Genomic DNA, 5,767 nt, shown 5'->3' with positions numbered 1-5,767 from the left:
AGCTTAGCGAGAGACAAGACAAAAATAAGTGACATAATTTATGGTAAATATATTATTTGGGCTATATATTTGCTCATAGGGGGGGGAGGGGGGAAATATTTGGAAATTTTGAATTAAAAAAAAAATTCTTTCTAGGTATATGACCACTAAAAAATTACAGAAAAATAGCGAGGTATCTGATAATTGTGTTAACTAAAAAAAAAAAATCCCAGTGTAAAGTAAATGTAATGCTTCATTTACGTGTTTTTTCCAAGAATTAAGTATTTTTTTAATTACCATATTTCCAAGTATTAAGTACTATTATTAGGCTAAAAAAGTGTTTCTTTTGAGTGCCTTATGATGATTGCTGATCAAAGTTTAAGTTTGTTGTGCCTTTTATTCATGTTATTTTAATGTGTTCATGGCCGTATATTAGGCTTTAAAAAACACTTATCTATCTATCTATCTAATAAGCAGAATAATTGTACCGAACAGATTTTGCATGCAGACCCGCTATGGTTTACCCCCCCCCCTCCCCTAACGTGCAAATCCATAGCCCAGATTTATTTCTAAAGTAACGAAGAAACTAACGAAAAAAAGGGTTTTTCCTTGAGTTTTATGTAACGTAAACTTGAGTGAGTGGTGCATAATATACAAATGCCAAAATTCCTTCTCTCTATGGAAACTAAAATAGATTATGGTTTTTCCCAGCCGCTTAGTGGAGCTATCATGAGTTGGTTTTTGGGCTTAATTTTTGTCTATGAAAATGTTAGTCTATAAATATCCTTATAGACTATTGAACATCTATAAGGATAACGGCAAATTGAAAGAAGTAAGCACGATAACGTTTAAAATATTTGGAGAAAGTGAAAAAACCTAAAAGGCCATTGCACCGCATGGAATAAATCTTAGGAAATTAAAATATCAAACGACAAATGAGCTTGAGAGATGCTGTAGGCTAATTGAAACGCAGCAATTTTTGACGAGATGCTATCAAAAGTTAGTTTTACCATTTGAGAAAGTACTTCCATGTAAATTGAATTAATTGTTTTTAACTGAATTGTGATTTTATGTCAGACAGATTGAATAGAAAAACAAGATCTAGATAAGGAGAAGACATAACTGACATACATGTTAACGCGAGAAAAATTACTGCTTTGACACAAAGATAAGCAAATTTCAGATTTGTATTTATAGGGAACTCCCACTAGGATTGCCCAAAAGAATCCATCATTAAGTGAAAGCTCTTTTTTGTATGTGGGTAAACTGACCAGTTCTGACCCAATCTTTGCATTTAGCATCATGACTGCAGCGGTAGTTGCAACCTAGTAAAGAGCAGGCAACAGCCCAAAGAAACCTAAAGTTAAAAACACGTTTAGAGAAAAACTGCCTTGTCAAAAAAATTGCCATCTAACACTGATTCAGGTAACTTTTATTTCCGTTCGTGTTAAAAATAAAATTTATTGCGAAAAGATATTTATGGTAATTTCGAAAAAAGACAGAAAGCCCTTGAAAATGGCGTCAGATGAAAATGGAAAGCGTACCATTGGAATCAGCAAAGCTGAAAACCTTGTTGAGGTAAATTAAAGTCCTCAACCTTGAACAACAAGGAAAATCACTTTTTTGCATGGGTAGCAATTGATCTGTCTTCTATTTTCTTTTCTTTTTTTCCAGGGCTAGTGGTTTACCAGAACATCATAGAGAGATGCTTAATAGCTCATTCAAAATCTATTTCTCGCAGCTACGTGATTTTCATAAATTCCATCTTACGCAAGTGCCATATGGCACAAAAATGGCACATTAATTGCTATTTTTCAAGGAGTGGGGCTAGCGTGCTAGAAAAGACGGATGTTTAATAGCTCACATAAAAGATATTTCTTGTATCTACGTTTTCTTTGTAAATTCCAGCACCTGAAAGTGCTAAATGGCACTATTGATACCAGGTCTCAAGTGAAAAATCTAGGGGCTAGTGGGCTACCACAACTTCTTGGTGAGATGTTTAATGGCTGATTTGGAAGCTATTGCTCATATTTACGTGACTTTTATCAGTTTTGCCATCCGTAAGTGCAAAATAGAACAAAAAACGGCACTTTTGGTGCCATGTCTCAAGTGGAAAAGCTGAGGCTATTGGTCTACCAGTAGAGTTTTTAGAGTGACGTTTAATAGCTCATTTGAAAGCTGTAGCTCATATCTACGTGATGCTGCGCAATCCTACCATCCGTAAGTGTTATATAACACTAAGAAAACACTTTTGATTTTGTTTCTTAAGTAGAAAAGCTTGGAAGTATAAAACGTAATAATCATTGTAAAAATTATGGTCCAAAATACGTAACTGGAATTTTGAAAAAAACACCTCTCGCATGTTCCTCCTCCAAGCCCCCTTAATAAGCTACGCAATTAAGGTACAAGCACTAATATATCAAATCACATCATAAAGGGGTGGTTCTGTTGGTAAGGCTTTCGAGTTCGAAATAGAGTGTCTTGCATTCGATTCCTGCTTGGATGTTTTTTCTCAATTATAGTTTTCTCCCTTCAATACGATTATTTTCAGATAATTTCACTGAATTTGTAAATGTGATGCACTCATTTTTTAAAGTGTGTCCCAGAGTAGAGGGCACCCTTAACATTCAGGGGGGACAAGACAACACACCCTTTTTCTAGGCCAATCAGAGAGCTACAATACTATCGGGAGTGACATCAGACATGACTTCCAGGAATTTTAGCATTGGATTTACGTAATAGGCTATTGCTGAAATCAAGCTGCGCAATTTTGTTTTGATACGGTTTCACCCTGGAGAGTGATATGTAATTTAAAACTCTTTAGGATGAGAGATAAATTCTGGAATTTACATAACTATATTTAAATGTGTCAATAGATTGTTGCCAGAACAAAGGAACATTCAAAAATTACCGTTTATGTTTCTTTTTTTGTATCATTATGTTCTAAAGGCTTTTTTCTGAATGGAATTAGGTACATATGCGTTTTATCCAACACACGAAAGAGGTCAAAATTGACTAATTTAGTTACACTAGTGACAACTAATTTTGTATATATTTAAATTCCATTGCTTCTAGAACGTATAACATTTTGAATGTTATATGATAGGTATGTGGCCTACCAAGCTATCTAAATTTGACAATTTATAACCCTTCAAAATGTTATACGTTCTAGAAACAATGGAATTTAAACACATACGGGATTAATTGTCACTAGTTTAACTAAATAAAAAACCCGTTTCTATTTCTATATCAATCAATTTCTCAGACACCATCTTTAATCATTCTTAAACAGAGCTGAAGAAAAAAACACCCACTGTTTATTGGTATTAAATTATTAAGAAGGCTATTTTTGCAGTGAAATACACCTTTTCATCATAATTTGTATGTCTAAAGTTCGTCTATTATTAAAAATGATTTTGAACAGTGGTCTCGAGTGTAATAGCTAATTTGAAGGATATAGATAATTGCACTTTACTAACATTTTATCCCATCAAAATGTTTGAACGTAAGTAAAAACCCATAAAATCTGGAATTAAGGGTTATAAGGATGAATATGCGGCCTACCAAGCTATCTAAATTTGACAACTTATTACCCTTAATTCCGGATTTTATGGGTTTTTATTTACGTTCAAACTGTTTGATGGAATCAAATGTTAGTAAAGAGCAATCTATGTCCTTCAAACTGACTATTACATACGAGATCAATGTTCAAATCTTTTTGATAATTGATGAATTTTAGACAGAAAAATTATAATGAAAAGGTGTATTTCAATGAAAAAAAGGCCTTCCTAATAATTTAATACCGATAAACAGTGTAGCCTTCTTAATAATTTATTACCGATAAACAGTGTTTTTTTTTCTTCAGTATTGTTTAAGAAAAATTAATAATGGTATGTGAGAAATTGATCTAAATAGCAATGGAAATGGGTTTTCTTTTTTTATGTTCAAACAGTTCGATAGAATACAATGTTAGTAAAGGGCAAGCCCTATCTCCCAAATTGACTGAAAGAGAATGCAAACATAAAATTGTACTCTATGCTTGCTCATACACACTACGTGACTGTCCCAATGGTAATCTATGACTAGTTGTCGACACTACATAGTTTATTTTATGCATTAAATCAGTAATTTTCGCACATTGGAGGGATAAACACCCGCACCATATTTTTTAAAAAGTGAAAATGAATTATTCTAAGAAAGTGTGTTATATTTGCTAGAGTGGTAGAAACGCTACATATTTATTTAATTTAAGCCCTTTTTTCAGCTATAATGATGTTCGGTGTGATTGACACAGAATATATTGGTCTGAAATATTCTTCAACTTGCAGTATTTTCGAAGCAGCTTTCTTATGCTAGACGAACAAATGCGTGAAGTTCATAGCTATAAATGGAAGGTCAGTCACAATATTTATAAGTACGAGAAAAAAACATGGAGTCCAACATTAAATTTTTTAAATCGAAACGGCTTTTACGATAAAACCATAAGACCACGTAATGAAAATGGCTATGAAATAAAAAATATACAAGAGAAAATTCAGGAAATATGTAGTGTTTTCAGTGTGCAAGCTGTTTATGTTATGGGAAACGTGCCAACTGTTTAACTCTTACTAGAAAAATGAGATAAAGACATAGCATCATTCAATTTAGAAAACTTCAAGTGAGAGTAATACCTGCATTCAGTACATGATACGGAAGATGAAGTTAGATGTTTCGCTCAATGGGTACCTGAAAAGATACCTGACATGAAAAAATTCATCATATATCCAAAGACCTAAACTCCTGCTACTCCTCCTATCAAATGGATTAAGCTTTTTTTTAAATATGTAAATATGTATATTTTTCCGAATATTTTTGGACTTTATCCAAGTTCAATGAAATAATCAACCGAAAAGATTAAAAACAAATTTGGAGAGTATTGTGGATTTTTGGAAAACGTTAGTAAGGCCTTAGCAAAGTTGACTTCAATAAATCTGATTTTGCATAGACTGTTAAGAGGTCGGTTTGACGAGGTCCTAGGAACGTAAGCATGGATTTAAGCAATAGGCCAAGGAATTTTGACAAGAACCTAGATCTAAAAAATCGATAATGCTTGGAAATTTGTTACGATAAATCCCAGTTTATGGCTTCCTATAGGGTAAGTGATAAATACGTAGATCAATGTAGTTAAAGAGGTCAGCAATAATTTTAATAATTTGAGATTGGAGAGACAGAAGGTCGAGAGAGAGAGAGGCGAGTAGAGAGAGAAAGAGATGAGAGAGAGAGAGAGAGAGAGAGAGAGAGAGAGAGAGAGAGAGAGAGAGAGAGAGAGAGAGAGAGAGAGAGAGAGAGAGAGAGAGAGAGAGAGAGAGAGAGAGAGAGAGAGAGAGAGAGAGAGAGAGAGAGAGAGAGAGAGAGAGAGAGAGAGAGAGAGATAGAGATTAAGAGGGATTGAGAGGAGATCGTCTTTTTTTATAAATATCCTAAGTCGTGTGTGTAATAGTGAACTTTAAAAAATAAACATCATTAAGCTTAATACTTCGTATATTTATAGATCTGTTATCTGAATCATTCACAAAGTTAGTTTCTAAAGAAGCAATGATGGAGGACAGTGTTGAAGTAGAAGTATCTTTTTACTGGGATGGCTTCATATGTAAAGACCACTATCACGATTTTACCAGCTCGCGTTAGTCTAATGAAATCAATTTAGAGAATGGGGACTTCAGAATAAATAAGACGAATGCGGAGGAGATGAAATCAGATAGAATGGAGAGAATCTCAGTTATAGATTGGTCAAGTAAGAGATTTTCGG

The sequence above is a fragment of the Artemia sp. Qi Xiang Cuo genome, unplaced genomic scaffold (assembly GCF_049724085.1).
Source record: "Artemia sp. Qi Xiang Cuo unplaced genomic scaffold, ASM4972408v1 HiC_scaffold_2963, whole genome shotgun sequence".
In the NCBI taxonomy this organism is placed as follows: domain Eukaryota; kingdom Metazoa; phylum Arthropoda; class Branchiopoda; order Anostraca; family Artemiidae; genus Artemia; species Artemia sp. Qi Xiang Cuo.
This window is presented reverse-complemented; position numbering follows the sequence as displayed.